At 37.2% G+C, this 23874-nt stretch overlaps 1 non-coding gene across 1 annotated transcript; it reads right to left on the bottom strand.

Annotated features, from left to right (window-relative positions):
- Positions 1-17873: 17873 nt before the first annotated feature.
- LOC112310300 (U1 spliceosomal RNA) lies at positions 17874-18037 on the bottom strand. Its single transcript, XR_002975372.1, has one exon. It is a non-coding gene; the product is annotated as a U1 spliceosomal RNA (small nuclear RNA).
- Positions 18038-23874: the final 5837 nt, after the last annotated feature.

Raw genomic sequence — 23874 nt, 5'->3', positions numbered from 1 at the left:
ATACTTGCTGGACTGTGTTTACTCTTTAATTATAGTTCATTCATGTTACTATTGAATCCTGGCTATTTTCAGTCCTGAGGATGAGAGGAAATAGCAAGTTCACCAGTTGAGTTACATTACACTTACCTTTCTGTTCCTGAGGCTAACCAATCACTAACCCAAAGCCCTCTTTCTCAAGGCCTTTAGCTTGGATGGTCCCTACACTCAGAGGGAAAAGCAACACCAGGTCCATGATTCAAACTGCAGGATTTTACATTTAATTTTATTCACTGTGGGATGTAATTGAGGCACAGTATCATTCAAAGCCACTGTTTGGTTGTCATTCCTTTGACAAGCAGGTGCCTCAAGAATTTTGGGGAAGATCTTTTTCAGAGATACAGACAGACCAGTGGGCATGAAATTTGGGGGGAATGCTCAGCAGGTGCTGGACACCAGCCATAATCTTGGGTTTGGCTGGGACACCAGTATTTAGTAAGGGAAATAGCAAGAGTAGACCTGGCCCCAGATTCTAAAGGGGGCCCTCGGTATTTGTAGGCAATTATTATAGGAAGGTAGGGACAAGGATAAAGACAAAATCTCAGACGCTAGCTAGAGAGTTAACCCAGTTTTGAGCCCTGGTATGTCAAACTTTGTTTTCCCCTAAGAGAAGGCAAAATTAATCTACTTTTATTACTCTATAAATTTTAGGGTAGTTGTCAAATGTTCAAAGAGAGAATAAATAATGAAAGTACTTATCTTAGTAGCAAGAGTCAACATTGGTTTTGTATTTACCATTCATTGTAGAAGAATAAATCTCTGTGTTTTGTTTAGAGATGACTGTATTAGAGTCACAAGTATATTTTTTATAAATAAGCCCACAAGAAGAAATTTTAAATTAAAAAGCTTTCTCATGGACAAGTAAATCCATGTCACATACATAGTAGATGTGTTGCTACATTTAGCAAGGACAAATATATTGAGCTAAACGTTAGAAGGCTAGTGCTTTACAATTGTGGTGAGTAAATCCAATTTCCTGTAATAAATACTGCAACAGATAACATTTTTTATAGAATACATATTCAACAAGCCCCTTGTAATTATAGTCTTGAGGTTAAGGATTACATCGCACTAGGGATAAAAATAAAGCTCTGCAAATGGAAACAGAAAGTTACCAGAAATTTCTTCCATTTGCAACAAACTTGCCCCAAATCAGTTTTACAATGACAAGATAAGAAATATGTATAGATTAAGTTAAATCTGTACATGGCTAATGCTATTTATACCTTGTGCCTTAATGATAATTGATTTGTAAATATTTCCAGCAATCTCTGTTATCTTTTCAGTAAGGATTAACAAGGAGACCTCTATCCTGCTTTCCCAAAAGCACTTGTGTCAAAAATTATTTCCCCTAATTTTTTCTTACTAATACAATTAAAATATTTGGTGTATAGTTTTATTTTAACCAAAGTGAATCATAACATTTGGTGCTTAAACATTTCCAATTCCACATTACACTCTAGATGATTTGCTTAAGTATTTTCCAAGTATTATTTTATTTGTCCTTCCTTAGAGCTTTATGAACTAGGTATTCTTATTCCCATTTTGCAGATAAAGAAACTGAGGAATAGAGAGAAGTTGCTCAACTAACATGTGCCAGAGCAGGAATTGGAACCCACTTTGTTTCCAAAGCCCTCTCTCAGAGATATAGGGTAGTGTGGCCCAAGATGCAGGATAGTATAGTCTGAGGCCCAATTTACAAAGTGCATACATAGCACTGTTCATAGTGCAGTAGAGATTTTTGAATGATGTAGCAATGCTGCCTATGTGCAGTTGACTAAATCTAACTCAAGTGGACTTGGGCATCACCTGCTGAATGGTTGACTGTGTGGGCAGAATTGTTCCTGGTACTTTGTGAGTTGACTTGCAAACTATTGGGAACTGATGGCCCCAGATATCTGAGTACTCTACTTTTTTTTTGCAGAAATATATCTAAGCTGATTTTTCACAGCCAAAATCCCAAGGGATGGGACAGAGGGGATTCCTACCACATAATGGAATCCTTCACAATTGAGATAATTTATAAACATCTTTGAATGACACTACTCTTTTAATAATGAAGTTTCTCTATTTTAGAATGTATATGTTGCCGACAAGTTACATTGCATTTTCCACTGAGTTTTTGTGTAATATAAAAGAATGTTTATACCAAGATATAAAACTCTATTGAAGAATGAAAATCACTTTCATTTATTTAAAGAGAAAGGTGATAATTTGAGGATGACATTTGAATAATACTCTAATTTACTATTTGTCAGTTTCTTAAGAAATTAATAGCTTATAGCTTGAGGTCTATGCAAAACACATAGTTCTAGTCACTCAAGGAACCAGGGCACTAAATGATCTTTGGGGGCCCCTCTACGATTGTTTTTAAAGAAAAGGTAGTCATAGGGGCATATACACAGTAAAACAAAGGGGGAACATGGTGCTTAGAATCCAGAAACTGATATTTTAATTGTAGGAATTTTACAATAACTGAGGAATTGGGAGCAAGTCATGACCTCATTTGACCTACATCTCCTGTATTCAACATGAGGAGACTGAAGTAAATCATTTTAAGATGATTTTAAGCTATAAACTCTATAACTTTAATGCATTGGAATCTCATTGCATTAAGGTGATTTTTGGATCACTTCTAAGTTAGTTTTCATGTTTCACATCAATAATGTAGAGAAAATACAGGAATAATTCTTTTTTTACAATTTACTTACCTACACACATGTTCTGTGAAGAGAATTCCAGTCTGTATTTACAGAAAAAATATAATTTAGGCAACAACAGGATATGAAAATACATTTATACAAGAAATAAACTCAGTGCATGTAACCTGTCATGTTTACATGAAGATGTCAATAGTCTGGGGAAAATAAAATATCTACTATGAATATGGAGAATATCTCTTCCTTGCTCCTAAAGGAAAACACTGTAAGTAGCTAAGAGTTTTCATCAATATTATTGTTTGTGAAAAGAAATATCTGAATGTCTCAGATAATATCCTGTATAAGCTGTTTGATGTTCTCAGAGCAAGCAGTTTCTGATATCTAAGAAATCTCACAAATTAGAGCACATATATTTATGGATGCCCATTTTTAAGATGTTTCTCCAACACCTTGTCATCATGATCTGCTAACATTTCCAGGATCTTCCTTAATCCCCTTGAGGGAGATCTAGGCCAGCCTGACATTGGTAGCACCGTGTGAACAACATTATGTGGTGGTCAACAGCATATTCTTGCTCTTTCAGGCTAAGTTTGCCATTAGTTGATAGTTCTGTCAACATGAACCTTTATACATTTCACTTAACTCCAGCAGGGACCAAGTAGGATTAGACTCTGACTATAGAAATTCATATTTTAAGTAACATTTCAGAAAATATTTCCTAAATCAACTGATATGTTCTTTTTAATTGACTGGATTAACTACATATTCCCCATACCTCTCTTCTCCATGGAATACCCTGCCTCCTCATCTTGTCTGTATGGCAAATTCCTACTTACTATCCCATGCCATTTCAAGTGTTACCTCTTATAGGAAGTCTCCAAAATTCTTCCAGGTATGATCAGTTGCCTCCTTTCCTGTCATTCCCATAGCATGTTGCATTCAGAACCATTAGAGCACTCCCCCACTGCATATGTATGTGCTTTCCACTCAGAATTCAATCAAAGAGTGGTCAATCAAGGCACGTTCCTCAAGGGTATCAAGGTATAAGGGAATGACTCCACTAAAATAAATTGGAATTGGATTGGTAGTTAATTCTCATTTGCCAAAAACTACTTGCACAAATTATGGGATGCTAACTAACCCAGGCTATAATTCAACGTGGAGATTAGAGTATGAAAGGAGAAAAGGAAAAATAAAGGAAGGAAGGGGAAAAGATGGAGGGAAAAAGGAAGGAGGGAAGATAGGAACCCATTGTCAGTTTTTAATTATTATATTTGTTGTCATTCATGTGTGATTTCATGGTATAGCTACAGGCCGTTTTGCCAACCCTGACATAATAAGCTAGTTGCAGCTGTGAACACATGATTTTCACTGAGGATAAAATTACCTTACATGAATATAGTTGCAAAATCTTGATCCATGATGCTTAAGAAATTTTGTCCCAATTTTTTATCTGCCAATGTATTTCTAAATTTACCATAGATTTTCTGATCCTCAGGTCTCCACTTTTCCTTCTATTTTTCACTTTTATTTTTTTAACTAAGCACTTCAAAATCACATTTCAAAATTTCAGAGAAGGTAATAAACTAAGTCACTCATTCACAGAAAAAAGGACTTTCTTCTGCATTACTTAATTTCAGAATTTTATATTTTAAATTTCTGTTTAATGAGAACTCCTTTGCAAAAACGTTCCATATTTGTTGCATAGAGTCAGTGGAGCATGGGATTGGTATGGGACAAATGTTATGATAACAGGTCAGAAAAACAAGAAAGGAAAGTATAATTTTGCAATGTATATATTTAAGACAAGTAAAACACTTGATGAGGCTCTACATATAAATTTGTATAAAAGAACCCTGGCTGGTGTGGCTCAGTGGATTGAGTACTGGACTGCAAACTAAAGGGTCACCAGTCTGATTCCCAGTCAGGGCACATGCCTGGGTTGTGGGCCAGGTCCCCAGTAGGGGGTGTGCAAGAGGCAACCACACATTGATGTTTTTCTCTCTCTCCTTCCCTTCCCCTCTCTCTAAAAACAAATGAATAAAATCTTTTTTAAAAAATTGTATAAAAGAGATAGAGATAACTCAGAGTAATCCTGTCATCAGTCTTCCCTCCCTTGGTCAGTTCTTTCTGTTCCATTGTCCCATAGACCATTTTGCCATTCCACTTACTCTGAATACAGTCTTATTTCTGCAGTGATTTTTGGGTTAACTTTCACATATCTGGGATCATGATATATCCTAGACATGTTAGCATAAGGATCATATAAAATTTTTATCAGTATTTCCTCTCCCACAAGCATATTTTTTCTGGCAAAGCTGACAATGAGGATTTAGGGAGGCAATCTGATAACTCCTGATTAATGATGTTCCCTCCAGGTTTCATTCATTTCTTATTGTATTACATCAGTCTTTGACGTGGATTTTGACATGCACAACAAATTACTCTGTCTTACTTTACTGAGTTGGGCTGCTCCCTTTCTATAAAAAAACTCCCAGATGTGAGCTTTGCTGCATACTGGACTGTTACTGACATTAATGCTGATCATGGACCATAATCATCGGTGATGCAATAGTCCTCCCTTATCTGCTGTTTAACTTTCTTCAGTTTCAGTCACCTGTGGTCAACTGTGGTCTGAAAATATTAAATTTCCCCAATCATCAAACATGGTCTGCTCCTGACATCCATTGGCATCAGCATGGCTCCATGACCCACGATCACCCAAAGCAGATGGTCCTCCTTCTGATGTATTGTCAGAAGGCCAGTAGTAGCCCAACATTACATCACAATGCCTATGTCATTCACCTCCCTTCATCTCACCACGTGGGCACTGTGTCATCTCACATCATCACAAGCATGGAGAGTACAGTATGGTAAGATGTCTTGAGACACCATGTTCACATAACTTTTATTACAGTATATGGTTATGGTTCTATTTTATTATTAGTTATTGTTGTTAATCTTATTGTGCCTAATTTGTAAATTAAACTTTATCATTGTCATGTATGTATAGGAAAATATATAGTATATACAGGGTTTGGTATTATCTGTGGTTTCAGGCATCCACTCAGAGATTGGAATGCATTCTCTGCAGATAAGGGGGAAACTGCTGTATCTGCAAGATCTAATTTCAACAATGGGTGGCAATGCCAATATCTGGTGAAAAGAAAATGGTACCTGTTAGAGGATAAACGGGATTGTTTTCACCCAGAAGGCAATTAATATTAACACCTTTGAGTAGCATAAAGAGTGTTATGCATTATCAGTGTATGTAGAGGCAGTAATCTGCTTCATCACATCAGATTTCAATATTAGAATCTGTCTTATTATTACAGCTTGTTGGCTTCATCACAGCAATTCAGGTTACAAATGTGGCCACGAGGGTTCCCTCAAAGTTAAACTGTCCACACAAATTGTTCAGGCCTCTCAGGTGGCTGGGTGTGATGTCAGGAATCTTAACAGCAAAGCACATTCCAGACAAAAAGCCTTTGTTGTTTTGGATCTAAACTAAGAGCTGAGGTGGAGGCCGAAGCTTACGCATAGAGATGGTGGAGTCAGGGGACCACCTCTGTCCCCATTGCTGCTTCTGACGTCACTGAAGTGGCAATGACACGGTTACGGGGCCTGGGTAGCATTTTAGTTGTGTCACTGCTGTGCCATTGAGTAGGTCATTTATATCTCTCAGGACCTCAGATGCATCATCTGTGAAACATGACCTAAAAGCCTGCCTTTTCACATGAGAATTGTGAAGAGTAAATACTTACGCAAACATTCTGCAAAAAGTAAAGTATTATAAAAACATAGGTCATGATTACCCAGTCACACTTTCCTCCCCCATTTAATATGTGCTGAGCATCCGTGCCTTTGCACCTTCCCTTTTGTCTCTCAGATCGCTGACAACCCCTCCTCCCACCCTGGCCCTGCCCCCTGCCACCCCCACCCCATGCCCTAATATATCTGACTCACCCTTCAAGATGCTAGTTAAAGAGCACATTTGCTTTTCCTACCCACCCATGCTGCTCTCTCCAGACAGTTGACTATCTTGTTTTAGTGCTGAGGCTCTACTAAGTGTATACCTAGCATTTTACGTTGTATCCAAACTGGGTTTGGTGCCCTCTTGTATTTGTAAAATCTTTGCTCTCAAAAGACAGCAGCATGTTTATTTTTGGTATTTTCAATGCTGGCCAGAGGATGCTGGGAGATTGGAGACATTTGATGGAGTAGTGGGAGAAGAGGCCTGTAGGTATGGTCCACATTATTTCATTATTGCAGGTTCCATGCAGGGATTGTGGGGGTGGCAGGGAAGGTTAAGCTGTGCTTTGTACATTATAGCAATAATTTTCAATTAGTGTGCCACAAGAATTTTTAAAAAATGCAATACTTAACTATTTAGTTAGGGTCACTGACCTCTTTTCCCTTAGATTGCCAAATAAAAAAATGACAACAGCCAACACAACAATAGCCATCTGGTGTGAGTGAATAAAAATTATACCTATTTCTTGTCAGATTGGTAAAAAATATATTTTTCAGGGTGCCGCAGAATTTTAGTCATTAGCTTATATGTGCCATGAGATGAAAAAGTTTGAAAATCGCTGCGTTACAGGGTTCATGCCAGTCCAGGTAGTCTAAGGAGCTAACCACCACACATTGTCAATATGTAATGTGTTACTACATACCACATTTCCTTCAACTCTGTTTTTGGGGGGAGAGAGGAAAAAATATAGAGATACTTTAGGCATCTTAGGTATATGGAGGTTTTCATGTACATCCACGAAGGTCCACTGTATATCCACAAATATCTTTAAAGTATCTAACATGTTCCAGGTCCTTTCTCACTGATGGTCTCTCTGTTCTTAAATAATACCTGGATATGATTATGAAACCTAAATGGTTCAAAAAATATAGGGAAAGAACTAAATCTCCTTTGCACTCCTGACCCTGAGTTCCCTGTCTTCTATCCTGGGGCAGATAAAATTAGCAGCTTCTAGTGCAGTCTTCCAGATAGATAGATGAAGAGATAGATATAAAGATAGATATACACAGCCACACATTGATATAGATACAAACAAATAAAAGACTATGGATATACTTGTATACGAGGTCTGTCCAGAAAAATTCGAGTCATTTTTAATAGAATAACAATGGATTGTGCCACATCGGTGTAACCTGGCAGCCAAAGAGAATGGACTGGAATACACATGTGTGAACAATAACAACTTCACTGTACTTGTCAGTGGGGGCAGTAGATGCTATTGAGTGAGCATGTGCACTGTGTGACCACCACATTCAAAATGACTGAGGAAGTAGAGCAATGAATTTGCATCAAATTTTGCATGAAGCTTGAACATTCTTCTGCAGAAACTATTCAGATGATTCACAAGGCTGCAGCTATGGGCAACTGATGATTGGCAGCTTCATCACAACAACACACCTGCTCATGCATCACATCCTGTGCAGAGTTTTTTGGTGAAACATCGACTCACCAAGTGACTGAGCCCCCCTACAGCACAGATTTGGTGCCCAGCAACTTCTGGCTTTTCCCAAAACTAAAATCACCCTTGAAAGGGAAGAGATTTCAAACCATTGATGAGATTCAGGAAAATACGACAGCACAGCTGATGGCAATTGGGAGAACTGTGTGAGTTCCCAAGGTGCCTACTTTGAAGGGGACTGAGGCATCATTGTCCTATGTACAGTGTTTCTTGTATCTTGTATCTTCTTCAATAAATGTCTCTTTTTCATATTACATAGCTGGATACCTTCTGGACAGACCTCATGTGTGTGTGTGTATAGGACATATTTAGATAAGGATAGCTAGATGATTGATAACTTGATAGGTAAAATTTATAAATAAAGTATCTTATTTAATAGATTTTGAGTTTACAAAATTTGGTTTTGTGAATAGACTCAAGAATGCTTGAGGATTTCATCATTTATGAGCATAAATAGGTTCTGTAATATGTATATTATGAATGGGTGAAACTTCTTAATATTTAGAGTTTACTGAAGTCCTTGATGGTCTCAAAGCAGTAGTACACTCTGGAGGACCTTTGATCAGTCTGGTGTCCGCAGTTTACATGGGAGTGCACATTTCCTGGATGTTGGTCTTTCTTTATGTGGAAGAGGGCAATTACTCTTTCAGTTTGGACAAGGACACATTTTATAAGTACTGTGGGGTAACACAGCTCATATACTTCAAGAACCTCTCGTGTGAAGAAGAAAAATTAATATGACTTTTATCTGTTGTTTATGGGAATTTGGCACATTTGATTTTTCAATTTGCCATCTTTATTATAGATAACATACCATGAGAATCCCTGTAACATTTCTGGAAAAATTGTAATAAATTTTGATGGATACTTAACTGGTCATTAGAATGAATTTAGGAAGATAAATTTGTGGGGGGCTCAGTTAATTGGATCAACATTCTGTGGTCATAACTGATAGATGGATGCTATTGTATAAGCCCTTTCTCATAACAGATAGTTGCCCATTTTGTGGAAGAGTCTCAAAAACTGAAAAATATCATTAATTAAAAACAATTCTACAGCGCTTTTAATATCAAATTAGCATAGATCCACCATTAAAGATGTTGGAATTAAGCTGACTTTCTTTGGGGTTAACAAAGTTGTACGACTTTATATATTTGTTTAAGCACAGACCTCACTTTCTGTGAGACTTTTTTAAAAAAGATTTTTATTTATTTATTTTTTAGAGAGAGGGGAAGGAAGGGAGAAAGAGAGGGAGAGAAACATCAATGTGTGGTTGCTTGTCAGGTGCCCCCTACTGGGGACCTGGCTGGAAACCCAGGCATGTGCCCTGACTAGGAATTGAACTGGTGACCCTTTGATTTGCAGGGTGGCACTCAATCCTCCTCTGAGTCACACCAGTCGGGGCCTATGAGGCTTTTTATTAAGGCAGTTTGTACCACAAGAAAGTGTGCGTTTTTGTTTTTTAACTACTTGAGGATACAGACCAAGTCCCACAATGTCACTCAACAAAGCAGATAGTTCATTTGAAAATCAGAAGCCATTTAAGAGACTCTGTCCTAGACAATTACAGTGTGATTTTGTGAAATGAATTTATACTTTCAAAAATGCATACTTTTGAAAGAAAGGCCTAGATTAAATGTCATTCATTACTTTAGAGATAAAATAAAAATAATGAATTGAAGAACAGTTTTCTGAGCCCCCACAATTTACTTTATTCTATCTTATTTTATTTTTTCAAAAAGCTGATTGTTTGTTTTTCCAATTTTGCCTGTTGACTGTATTGAGATATAATACCCTGGGCTTATGATATAAAAATGAAAAAAGAAGCACTATTGCTGTCTTAGTTAAATTTCTTAATTTTTCTGGGAGGATTAGGCCTGGTCAAATCTTTGTCCTACTTTATTACAAATTTTAAAATAAATTCTAGTGAGTGTGCGGTGCTTTACATTGCACAAATGGCTTTCTGTCACGCTGTCTTGTGTTTCTCACAATAATTCTGAGAGGCAGGTTTGGGAAATCCTCTCACTTCATAGATGAGAAACCGGTGTCAGCAAGGGCTGGGTTTGTCCAGGTTAACAGGGTCCGGTGCACAGTGAACCCGGTGCCCCTCACACTCCTCCTCCTCCAAGGCCCACACTCTTCCCACAGCACCACTCAACTCCTCAAGAACTAGGTGGGGAAACAAGCTGTCAGTTGTCTGACAGGGTTTTGATCTATCATCTCATTAAATTCCTCAACTACCAAGAAACCCAAAAGGGAATGATAGGCCATTTCTCATATAAGCTAAGAAAATACAGCCTTGAAGGTGGTCTCTTGGAGTAACGTTAAGAATCAATTGGGGGACAAGTCTTGTCAAGTCAAAGGCCTCTCATCTGTCGTGAGGGTTTCAGGAAGAGCAGCCTTGTCTTCCTTCCTGCACCCACATCCCTCATGTTCCTGCTCAGCACCCATTGTGGGTGCCATTGCCATTCCAGGGAGTCAAGGAGGCTGGCAGATGTGATATTCTTCCCCCAGCTGCTCGTTATGTATCAAAGTTAATTTATGTAGTGAGTATGTCTTGCAGAATGGTTCTTGGATATATTCCTTTCCTGATATTCTCCAGGAGAGACATGATGTGATTCAGACAGTTCAATAGATTGTTTTCAGGAAGCGGCCACATCTGCGATGGATGACCAAAATGTGCTGCATCCTGAGAGAGAGGAGAGAACAATGCAAAAATGACAAAGAAACCACCCAAATGTCCTATCAGAGGCTTTCTCTCATCAGTCAATACCCACCTGCAGATACAATTCAATTCATAGCATTAAAATGGGTCAGTATCCTGTATGGCATATTGTTAATGAAAACATTACTCAAACTGTGTGGCCTTCCTTTAGTTTTTAGTATGGTATTTCCATACCTTCTTCCCTTGAGGAAAGTGTCAATGTCTGATTATTTCTTCTAACCCAGCACACGTCTGTCGAATGGGGGCTCATACATACACAGGCTTTTCCAGAACCAGAACTGCTTACAATCTGCCTTCTACCTGACATCCCGAGACACCCACAGTTTCCCTGAACCAGTCACAACTCATGGAACTTTCAACAAAGTAGTTACAAACTGTGTCCACAAGGAGGCACCAGGCCAAGCAGAATAATTACGGGTGGAAAGTATCTGAAAATTGTATGACCACAATAGCAAACATGATGAGAGCGAGAAGACAGAGGGATGACATTCTGTCACCCCAAGTTCCAATACCTCAGTGATACACTCTTTCCAGGTTGAGTTATGTATATGCTGAGACCCCATTTCATTTCATTTCACTTTGTTAATTTAATTTCGTGCATGTATGTGTGCATTTCGTTTTTGAATTAGAGGACTTCATTCCTCCTCCCCTTCCAGTCCCATACTTCTCACAACCATTCCCAGAGGCCACATGTAAACCGAGTCTAACTTATTTGTACTGTTATTTCCAAAGCTACCATATATTCCTGTGGAATATCCTCTGTTAGGCCTTGGTTAGTAAATTAGACACCCTGGCTGTATCTATTGAATCTCCCTGAAGAGGAGGGAAAACTAATCCCTTGTGAGTGGAAAATCACTTATAGAAGCTGGAAAAACAGTTTAAAAGTACAAGAACAAGTTATTTTAGCTTTTCTTTATGATTGGTTTACCTGAATGGCATGCATAGCCTAAAAGCATAACTTATGTAATGAGATGGGCAGTGGCTTTCCTGTGACCAGGTTTTCAACCATTGGGCTCTATAGAGCTCTAGTTTGATCAGTTTATATGATAATGACCATTCCATTAGCTACAGTCTCCAAAGGAGCCATAACAGGTCTTTTTGTGGGGGGGGCTATCTCATATGACACTAAATATAGTATTATAAGAAATACACATTTAATAATTGTTTATAAATTTGTCTTTATTTTACTGATGGTTTCAGGGAGAATCTCTTTCTCTCCATCCACTCCCTTCATCTTCCCTTTCAAAATTTTTAGTAATGTTTTAATTTTAATTACCATTTTCATTTTTACAGCACCCTAAAACATTGTGTTTTATATGATTTTTATATCATCTTCGCATTCATATAACAGTTTGAAATTATAAAGCATGTACCTATTTATTTTCTTATGACATGAGCCCATATGTTCCTTGGGTCAAATATCCTCTTTTGCAGTTAAACTGTACACAGTGAATACCCATATGTATATTTTACTCCAAAGGTTAATATTCATTTTTTAAAACTTTATTTTTATTGTTATTTTTATAAATTACTTTATTGTTGTTCACTTACAGTTGTCTGCATTTTCTCCCCACTATTCCCTCTCACCCCATCCAAACCCACCTCCCTCCCTTGCTTCCACCCTCCCCCTTGGTTATGTCCATGTGTCCTTTATAGTAGTTCCTGAGAATCCTTCTCCCCACTGTCCCACCCCTATCTGGCTATGGTTAGATTGTTCTTAATTTCAATGTCTCTGGTTATATTTTGTTTGCTTTTTTCTTTTGTTGATTATATTCCAGTTAAAGGTGAGATCATATGGTATTTGTCCCTCACTACCTGGCTTATTTCACTTAGCATAATGCTCTCCAGTTCTATCCATGCTGTTGCAAAGGGTATAAGCTCATCATTTCTCTCTGCTGCATAGAATTCCATTGTGTAAATGCAACATAGTTTTTTGATCCACTCATTTACTGATGGGCACTTAGGTTGCTTCTAGCACTTGGCTATTGTAAATTCCATTGCTATGAACATTGGGGTGCATAGGTTCTTTTGGATTGGTGTTTCAGGGTTCTTAGGGTATAATCCCAGCAGCGGAATTGCTGGGTCAAAAGGCAGTTCCATTTTTAGTTTTCTGAGGAAATTCCATACTGTTTTCCACAGTGGCCTCACCAGTCTGCATTCCCACCAACAGTGCACTAGGATTCCCTTTTCTCTGTATCCTCTCCAACACTTGTTTGTCGATTTGTTTATGATGGCCATTCTGACTGGTGTGAGGTGGTATCTCATTGTGGTTTTAATTTTCATCTCTCTGATGACTACTGATTCTGAGCACCTTTTCATATATCTCTGGACCCTCTGTATGTTCTCCTTGGAGAAGTGCCTGTTCAAGTCTTTTGCCCATTTTTTAGTTGAGTTTTTTGTCTTCCTGGAGTGGAGTCATGTGAGTTCTCTATATATTTTGGAGATCAGACCCTTGTCTGAGGTATCATTGGCAAATATGTTTCCCCATACTGTTGGTTCTCTTTTCATTTTAATGCTGTTTTCTTTAGCCATGCAGAAGCTTTTTAACTTGATGAGGTCCCATTTGTTTATTGTTTCCTTTATGTCCCTTGCTTTAGGGGATGTGTCTGTGAGGATGTTGCTGCATGGAATGTCTGAGATTTTCCTGCCAATGTTTTCCTCTAGGACTTTTATGGTGTTACGACCTATATTTAAGTCTTTTATCCACCTTGAATTGATTTTTGTGTGTGGTGTAAGTTGGTGATCGAGTTTCATTTTTTTGCACATAGCTGTCCAGATCTTCCAACACCATTTGTTGAAGAGGCTATTATTGCTCCATTTTATGCTTCTTCCCCCTTCGTCAAATATTAATTGAACATAGAGAACTGGTTTATTTCTGGACTCTCTGTTCTGTTCCATTGGTCTATGTGCCTGTTTTTATGCCAGTACCAGGCTGTTTTGATGACAGTGGCCTTGTAATACAGTTTGATATCCGGTATTGTGATCCCTCCTGCTTTGTTCTTCTTTCTCAAAATTGCTGCAGCTATTTGGGGTCATTTATGGTTCCAAATAAATTTCTGAAATGTTTTCTCTGTATCTGTGAAATATGTCATGGGTACTTTAATAGGGATTGCATTGAATCTATAAATCACTTTGGGTAGTATGGCATTTTGATGATGTTAATTCTTCCAATCCATGAGCATGGTACATGCATCCATTTGTTTATGTCTTCCTTAATTTCTTTCTTCAGAGTTGTATGGTTTTTTGAGTAGAGGTCTTTTACCTCCTTGATTAGGTTTATTCCTAGGTACTTTATTTTTCTTGTTGCTATATTAAATGGGATTTTTTTCCCGATTTCTGTTTCTGATATTTCATTGTTTGTGTACAAGAATGCCTTTGATTTCTGACTATTGATTTTGTATCCAGCTGTTTTGCCAAATTCATTTATTAGGTTGAGTAGTTTTTTGGTGGAGTCTATAGAATTTTCTACGTACATTATCATGTATCTGCAAACAATGACAGTTTTGTTTCCTCCTTTCCAATATGGATGCCTTTTATTTCTTTTTCTTGTCTGATTGCTGTGGCTAGGACTTCCAGTAGTATGTTGAATAAGAGTGATGAAAGCAGGCATACTTGTCTTGTTCCTGATCTTAGTGGGAAAGATTTCATTTTTTGCCCATTAAGTATGATATTGGCTGTAGGTCTCTCAGATATGGCCTTTATTATGTTGAGGAATGCTCCTTCTATTCCCACTTTGTTGAGGGTTTTTATCATAAATGGGTGCTATACCTTATGAAATGCTTTTTCTGCATCTATTGATATGATCATGTGGTTTTTGTCTTTGCTTTTGTTTATGTGGTGTATTATGTTTATTGATTTGTGAATATTGTACCATCCTTGCATCTCTGGGATGAATCCCACTTGATCATGATTTATGATCTTTTTAATGTATTGCTGGATGCAGTTTGCCAATATTTTGTTGAAGATTTTAGCATCTATGTTCATCAGCATTATTGGCCTGAAGTTTTCTTTCTTTGTTATGTCTTTATTTGGTTTGGGGATTAGGATGATTTTGGCTTCATAAAAAGAGTTTGGGAGTCTTCCATCTTCTTGAATTTTTTCTAATAATCTCTGGAGGATGGGGGTTAGCTCTCCCTTAAGTGGTTTGTAAAATTCTCCTGTGTGACTGTCTGATCCAGGGCTTTTGTGTTTCGAAAGCTTTTTGATTACTGTTTCAACTTCATCAGCTGTTATTGGTCTGTTCAGGCTTTCTGCCTCTTCATTGAGTTTTGGAAGATTATATTTTTTCTAGAAATTTGTCCATTTCTCCTAGGTTTTCAAATTTCTTGGCATATAGTTCTTCATAGTAATTTCTTACAATCCTTTGTATTGTTGTGGTATCAGTTGTAATCTCTCCTCTTCCATTTCTGATTGTGTTTATTTGGATCCTCTGTCTTTTTTTCTTTACCTCAAAATCACACATCAGTGGTACACAATCTTCGTTCTACAAAACTTTTCCACTACATCCTAATATAAACCTACAACTGTGAAACCCCCGAAATTCTAAAACTGAAATTATTTTCCTAGAAATTTTGGCACAGAACTCTTTGGCATATAAACTTAAAGGAGTGTGAGGCTATATATAGTGTATTTATCATGTAATGAAAGTTTTTATAACAAACTGCAAAGGTGTTTATGAGTTTGATTCCCTGCTGGCAGAATTACATAAAACATGTGCTATCAATTCCTTATCTTTCTGAAATCTGAAATTTTTTGGTTTTCAAATTGCATCTGACCAAAAGAACTTCAGGTAAGAGATTATGGGCATCACACATACACACACGCATGCACACACTTGTGTGCATTTTATTGGAGATAAATTCAGGAATTTGTAAATGAAAAAAATATAAACAGATCTTTTTTTTATTTGTTAGGTTTTTTAATTTGCTCATTTTCTTCATGACTGTCCAAGGTGAAATGTGGTATGCAGTGTTTCCAGACATATTTGAATGAGTAACCTCTTTATCAAGGAGCTTCTTATGTGCTATCAACAAAACTTTTGGGGGAAAAATCACATAAAAGTACTAAGAGCATCTGCCCCAGATTTGGATGGTTGCACAATTCTCTCACTTGCAACACTCAGAAGATTGTACTTGCAAAGTCTTGAATCATGTCCACATAACCAAATCTGATGGTTATTATTCATTTCCCGTCTTCCCTGTCGTAGTAGTTGACACTGTTGATCACCTACTGCTTGAAACTTTATTTGGCACTCAGGACACCACTCTGCTGTTTTCTGGCACTACATCATTTGCTGCGGGTTTTGTCTTCTTTGTTGGAATAACAACCTCTAATTAATCTCTAAATGGTGGAATGCCTTAGAGTTTACATCTCACATCTGTTCTTTTCTTGATCTATACTTACTATCTCATGTAATCTAATTCCCAAGTCCCTGATTTTAAATGCCCATTTATATATGAAACCCCCCAAATGTGCATGTCTACCCCAAACCTCTCTTACTGATACCCATCTTCCTCTGCTTTGGGGTTTATTAGGCATCCTGAATTAACCATGTTGGGAAATTGTGTTCCTGATTGTTCCCTGACCCAAATATAATCCATTTCCCAGAGTTCTCCTTCTCAGTATGTCAGTTTACTAACTGTGTCCAACCAACTCTTTGAGGGAGTATTTGATTTGCTAAAAAGTTCAGGTCAACAAATAATTGTACATTCTTTTAACTTTGTAAATGTTTGGCCTTCGTTTTGAGTCCCAATTCAGCATGAAGGTAAAAGATTTAATTCAATCATCACCATTATAAAATGTTCTTAGTCAAATCAAATTTAAATCAGACGATTAAGGATTTTTGCATATCCCTCCTTCCTCTTTGGATGGCTAACATGTTCAAAGGCTCATGTGGAATAATGCCATTTTAGAAAAGTCCTGAATGTGGATGATCAGCAGAGCTTTGTGCAGATGTACTCTGAGGGGCACCTGACTCACAGGCTTCCACGGTGTCCAGGCTCTGTAAGCCCATCCACCCACACTATATTCTGTTTTGCTCAGTCATGAGATCCTTAGCAGACCATCAGCCTCTCTCAGCCCTTCTGAACCCCCTTACTGGGAGAGAAGGCAAAGCTATGGAAACTTCCAGGTGTTATCCTGTGAGAAAGATTCTGAGTGTGCTAGGCCATCTCAGTCCAGACCTTTTGGCTGCCATTTTTCTTCTGTGTGCTATCTATTTTCCGAGCCTTTTAAACCAGTCTTTAAAAAAAAACAAAACACAGAAAAAAAAAAAAAACTATACTATCTCTCCCCTGAGAAGGAAGAGGGGATATCTCAGAATCCCCACTAACGGATCCACACTGTCTAACATTACCCTTCTCTGACTCTTAACTGGACTGAAATAACTCTGTCTAGTCTACAGGTTAGGGAAATTGGTATTTTTATGCATTCTATTTGCTTTCAAATACCTATTACAAACTATTTCAGGCATATAAGATTATAGGCAATGTTACCTCTACCCAGTTTAGATATGAAGCAGTATGTATGAAACTGAAGAAGACACCTGTATCAGTTTCATTAGCAACAAGCAACCCCCAAATTTCAGTGACTTGAAACCAAAGTGCATTCCTCATTCACACCAAATGTTCCACATGGATTGGCAGGGATGGTGTCTCTGGGAGTTCACGCAAGCTGATGGCAAGCTTTATCCTAATGTATAGATGATCGCATCTGCTGCAGAAAAGTCAGCTTTCCCCCCCACCCTTATATTTCTTTCTTGTCTCTGCAATTGCCAGAACTGCAAAAACAATACTGAAATATCATAGTGATCATGGACCTGTTTTTCTGTTCCTCATTTTAAAGGATGGTTTTAGCTAGTCACCATGAAGTATAAGTTTTTGTTGTGGTTAACGATGTTTTGCATAATTTTCATCTTTTTCCAAACTATTATTTAAGCCTAAAATGTACTTTGTTTTGGTGCAGGGGAGAATGTGAACGCAGTCCCCCACTACCACAAATTATGTGGTCAAGTTTCCCACATTTGGGGAAATCGCAGGGGTCAGCACATCATGAGTGCAATGGAAAAGCCTCGCCCTGGGAAAACCACCCACGTGATCATAGTGTCTCCCCTGACAGGTAAGTATAAAATGTATTTCTTCTATTCTTTTAGAGATTGGCTTTTGATATTCAAAACCAAATGATGGCACTAAAACAATTTTAATCTTTTCCTCAGCATTCTGCTGTATGTTCCCATTCTCTGGGGCAAGAAGTGTGGGAATGATTCAGTCTCCTTGCCTTGTTCTAATGGGGAAGAATTGTGTGTTTCAAATAAAAGGAATTGTCAGGAATGACAGGCAAATCAGTTATTATACCAATATGTTACCTAATAACATGACACTTAAGGATTTTTTACAAAAATAATCTCACTGCTAACATTCATTCACACAGCTGCTGTTCAGTCATGTATATGTTACTATTTATCCATTCTCCTGCTGGTAGTTGTTTTCAGGATTTTACTACTCTGTAAGATTCTGTGAACATTCCTGTGCATGTGTTGTGGTGCTGCTAGTAGTGGTGGTAGATGGATGCAAAAGTTTCTTTTGGGTGTATGATTAGCAAGGAAATTGCTTGGTTATAGGGCGTATGAATGTTTATCTTTGCAAGATACTGCCAATTGTTTTCCAAAGTGATTGTAGTAATTAATACTTCTTCCAGCCATGTCTAAAAGATCACAATAATCCAGGTCTGGTCCAACACTTGGTATTATGAGATTTCTTATTTTCACCAAGAGAAGGGGCGTGAAATTGCATCTCATTTCTGGTATTGATTCTCATTTCCTTGCTCACTAAAGTGGTTGACCACTTTTCTGCAATATTTCTGCAATAAATACTCCCTCATCTGTGAAATACCTATTTATGTCTTTACATCTACTATTGAGTTATTTGTCCTTTTAACAAATGAGAAAAATAGAGATTGAAAAAGTCAAAGACACTCCAGAGAAAGAGGACAGCTTTTAAGGTCAAGTAAAAACTATAATTTTAAAGAATAAACAGCTTCTTCAGCTTCAGTAGCTGATGCTCAAGTGATGCTCAGTTGGACTATGGTTTAGAAAATAATTCCAAACTAATTGACAGAGAGACTTTTTCAAAGAATTTATTTTTAGCTTTAAGGTCATCTCTGGGTTCAAATCTGAAAGCTTTGACTGATTTTAAGAGGATGAAAGTTGCTAGAAAGTTATTTTGCTAGTAAGGTGGAGAGGAAGAGCCAGCATTTGGGCAAAATTGGGAGACAGGCTATGTGCTGGATGTTCCCAGTCACTCTCCATTTCTGGGATCCCATGCCTTCAGTTAGCACGGTTGACATAAGGATGTCCAAACCTGTAGAAAGATTTTATACATTTATTAGAGTTTATTTGAGCCAAACAGAGGATATACCTGGAAACAAGATTCAGCAGACTGAGAAAAATCCTTCCGGGAATGACAGTTTACAGCTTCTTTTGTGCATTTAGAATGAAGGAGGGAACAGGAGGAAGATTACATGCAAGTGAGAGAAAGTAAAGTGGGGATTGGATTACAACGGCAATTTTCAACCTTTCAACCTTTTCATCTCGTGGCACACATAGATTAATTACTAAAATTTTGTGGCACACCAAAAAATATATTTTTTTGACAATCTGAAAAAAAAATAGGTATAATTTTTATTCACTCACACCGGATGGCTATTGTGTTGGCTGCTGTCATTGTTTTATTTGACAGTCTAAGGGAAGAGAGGTCAATGCTCCTGACTAAATAGGTACTGCGTATTTTAAAAATTCTTGTGGCACACTGGTTGAAAATGGTGTATTACGGGATAGTTAACAATATTATGTGCTCTCTTGAGGGTGGTTATGCTTCCTGAAGGGTCTGAAAACAAGGCATTTCAAAGGTGTTGGTAATTTAGATGCACAAAAACAATGCACAGGGTTTGCTTAAGGCAAAGGTATACCTTTTACTAAAGAAGCTGTGCCTGGGGCGTGCCTACCCGCCATGACCTGTTCAGTTCATTCTTTCTGAGCAAATCACCCTGTAATATTACTTTTGATTAGTTATTACAGTACCCTTTTTTCATCCACAGGACCCTCAAGAACTTTAATAAAGGGACTATTGACGTAGATGTAGACAAAATTAAGAAGCATATGACAGCGTTTTATGTTGAATGTCTTTTAAGAAATCTTGAATATTTTGCTTCCAGAATTGTCAGAGAGCACAACACAGACATATCACGGTCTCTGGTTTGCTTCTTGTTTGGTTTGCTTTGCTAGATTGATATGCATCCTGATTCAAAATTTTACAATGTAATTTTTCTGAGGGAGGAAAAATAGTCTTCCCTCTACCCTTCTAGGTTCTTGGCGGAGACCCCCCTATATAAAAGACAGATTAACATGAGAAAAAAAACAGAAATTTAATAACGTATATAACTTCTGTGTACTTGGAAAAGACCCAGGAAAACTGAGTAACTCTCCAAATGGCCTTAACCACGTCCTTAAATACCGTCTCCAGCTAAAGACAAAGGAAGACGCTGCAGGCAGGGGGAGCTAGCAATGACAGGTTTCCGGGAAAGGCACAGTGAATAAGGATAAAGTTGTTATGCTGATTTAAGTCATTGACTTCTCTATTGAGAAAGGTTTTTAGAGATTTAGTCATTCTTTAATTCTTGGTACAGAAGAGGGAGACACCTTTACAAATGGATTATTTCCCTTATAAGTGTAAATGCCCCTTACAAAAGGATTACTTCTATTCAGTCTTATCTCTGCTGCTTAAAAAAATAATAATAATCAGCCTAAAACAAGTCCTTAAGACAAAGAGATGTATTTTGGGGTGGCTAATTCTGCCTGCCTTCGTTTTCAGTTTTCATAATTATAAGTCAGAGAAAGAATGTAGATAAGAATGAATACTTAATGACTAAGTAACCTGATTTCTAAAATCTTCCTGTGAACAAAAAAAATAGTACTGCTCTTATAAAAATTAAAGATAATATGCATGTTTATGGATGTGTTTGTTTGAGGTTCAACAGAAATCTGAAACAGTATGTTTTATATATCTGAAGAAAGCAAACAAGCAAAGATCCAGCAGAAGGAAAAGGATAAATACATAACACAGAACTACATTTTATGTCCTTTTATCTATTTGAATCCTACAAATTTAATAATATTAATTCCACGAATAAAAGGAGGACAGAAAAGGAATTGGAATTTCAGAAATAAAGAGAATATCTTCTAGAAAAAGATGATAAAATCAATTATCAAGCAAACATGATCATAAAAAGTTACATGGTTTCTTTTTCTACTTAGAAGAGAAGAGGGTATATTGATATTTGCTTTAGATGGTAGAAGGAAAATAAAGTTGAAATGTTGGGAGTGAAAATGCTTGCTTATTCTTCAGCTAACAGGATATTTTTGTGAAATAACAAAAATTCAACTGAGTAAATTTAAAGATAGAATTGAATTTTGTTTAACGACTCATGAATCAGGCTGCATCCCATCTGGCAATAGAAAGAAAGTCCATGGAGCTGCGAAAAAGGAAAGATGTTTTTAAAAGCAGAAAGAGAGAGAGTGGAACAAAGGGAATTAGCAAAAGAATGTAGTGTTTAAAGCAAGGTTTGGTCAGTCAGTTGCTCATAAGGGGACTGAAAGGGGCCTAGGATCACCCCCTGGTGCTGAAAGGAAATTGCGCATTGACTGATCATTTAAAGATCACATTCCTGGGAAAAGCTGAAGCTGCAATGAGGTTAGGTATTAAGTCTTGGTGGGACTTAGCGCAAGTCATTTCTTTTTAGGCCTTTTTTCTCTCTCTTTTTGTAACGTTTGTAAGAGCAAGACAGAGTAAGCAAAGCAAGAGAGCATGTACAGGTATAGATATACCAAAAGGTATTTAGATAAATCTATAAATTGATATAGATGTATATGATGTGACTTATAATAAGAAATATATATTTGATCTTTGTCCCCATTAACGGCATAGAGCTCCTAAAATCTTTGTAATTTCCAAAGTGGTTAGAATAACAAAAGTGTCTTTTGTTATGTCAATGAAGTAACTTTTGTTAAGACCTAAGGATGGGGGCTGGTTGCCTGGAGAACCAATTTTGCATTAGAGTGTTGGAACTTTCAGTCCGGATACTTAACTCCTGGGGTGGGGATGGGGGGATTGGAGTTTGAATCAGTCACCAATGGGTAATGATTTCATCATTATGCCCATTTAATGAAGCCACCATAACAACCCAAAGGGACAGGCTTCAAAGAGCTTCCAGATTGGTGAAGATGCAGAGACCTGTGAGAGTGTCACACCCAGAGAGGGCATGAAAGCTTTGAGTCCTTTCCCCACACCTTGCCCTGTGCATCTCTTCCATCTGGTTGTTCCTGAGTTATATGAGTCATATCTTTTTATAATAAACCAGTGATCTATTAAGTGAAATGTTTCTCTGAGTTCTGTGATCTGCTCTAGCAAATTAATTGAACCCAAGGAGTGTGTTGTTAGAACCTCAGATCTATAGCAGTTTGCTCAGTAATACAGGTGACAACCTGGACTTGCTACTGGTAACTGAAGTGGAGTAGGGGGTTAGTCTCTTACAACGGAATTCTTAACCTGTGGGATGTGACACTATCTCTAGGTTGATAATGTCTGAATTCAGCTGAATTATAAGACACCTAGCTGGTGTCTGGAGAATTGAGCGTTGGTGTGGGGAAATCTCCCACATCCTCCCACACTGGAATTGGCGACCAGAATACTCTTACCTTGGTACATGCATGCCTTGACTTCATATTTATATATATAGTCTTCTGAATAACAATGGCCTTTTTGCAAAAGATGAATGTTTTTATAATAAATGAATTAATCTTGTTTATAATCCATTTTACATGTGAAAATGGAATATATATCACAGTATATATTACAGTATCACAGTATATATATATATTGTGTATATATACATATATATATACAATATATATCACAGTATATCTCTCAAAGAGAGACTAGGGCTAAGCATACATTCAAGTTCAAGTTATGAACTCTGAACTTATGTGAATTCTTTGAAGCCTGTGTCCCAACTCATTTGAAAGTATTCATCTTTGCATAAGCATTCACTCTTGTTTGTGCTTTATATTCCCAATATGTTGGGTAAAATAGAAAAGAAGAAAATTGGGTAGGATATGTTGTCAATTTTTTTTGTCATATAATTTATCCAGGAATAGATTATTGGACTGAAACAGATTTCCTGTGTGTTTCTGAGCAATTCCTTTGTTAACTGTGCCTACCTACCAGCATAAACCAAACTATCAAGTTGAATTTGGGGCATAAGCTGAGATTTACCAAAGTTATTTTGTTTTTGTTTTGCGAATCCTACATCTATATATATTGTACCCTTGGACATATCAATGACTTTTTTTTGTGTGTGAAAAGGGTAGGGAAATCTACCCAAAGGCACAGAGTCCTTTCGGACAGTGATTAATGAATTTCTCAGAGTCTATAAGAAATCATATTTCAAGGCTATTCAAAATTATTGAAATGTCAACCCCATTTTCCAAGAGGCATAATCATGAGATGAATGCCAGTTAAATTCAAATTCCAAATGCAATGTCATAGAACCTATTTAGAAATGTCTTGTGTATTAGACTGATTTTTTCTTTTTGCTTGTTCTGGGTTTTTTTTGTTTTGTTTTGTTTTGTTTTACTATATGATAGCATTAATAGCTGAATGAGTTTCAACTGTGATAATAATTCATTTACTTTTCTAGCTCAAATCATTGTTAATGACTGACAATAACTGTATTCTCTGTGCCAGTGGACTGGTTTATAACTCATGATACCTGTTCTGTATTATTCCTTTTGCAAATTTTCATCAAATATGACTTCAGTTAAAAGGGAAGAAAAATGAATTGCTATTTATCTTCACAAATGTTTGCTAAAAAAATGAGGGGCATTTTGTTAATGTTTGAGGTATTAGTG

The sequence above is a fragment of the Desmodus rotundus genome, chromosome X (assembly GCF_022682495.2).
Source record: "Desmodus rotundus isolate HL8 chromosome X, HLdesRot8A.1, whole genome shotgun sequence".
Lineage (NCBI taxonomy): Eukaryota > Metazoa > Chordata > Mammalia > Chiroptera > Phyllostomidae > Desmodus > Desmodus rotundus.
Note: the sequence above shows the minus strand (reverse complement) of the source record. Positions and strands in the feature narration are given on the sequence as shown.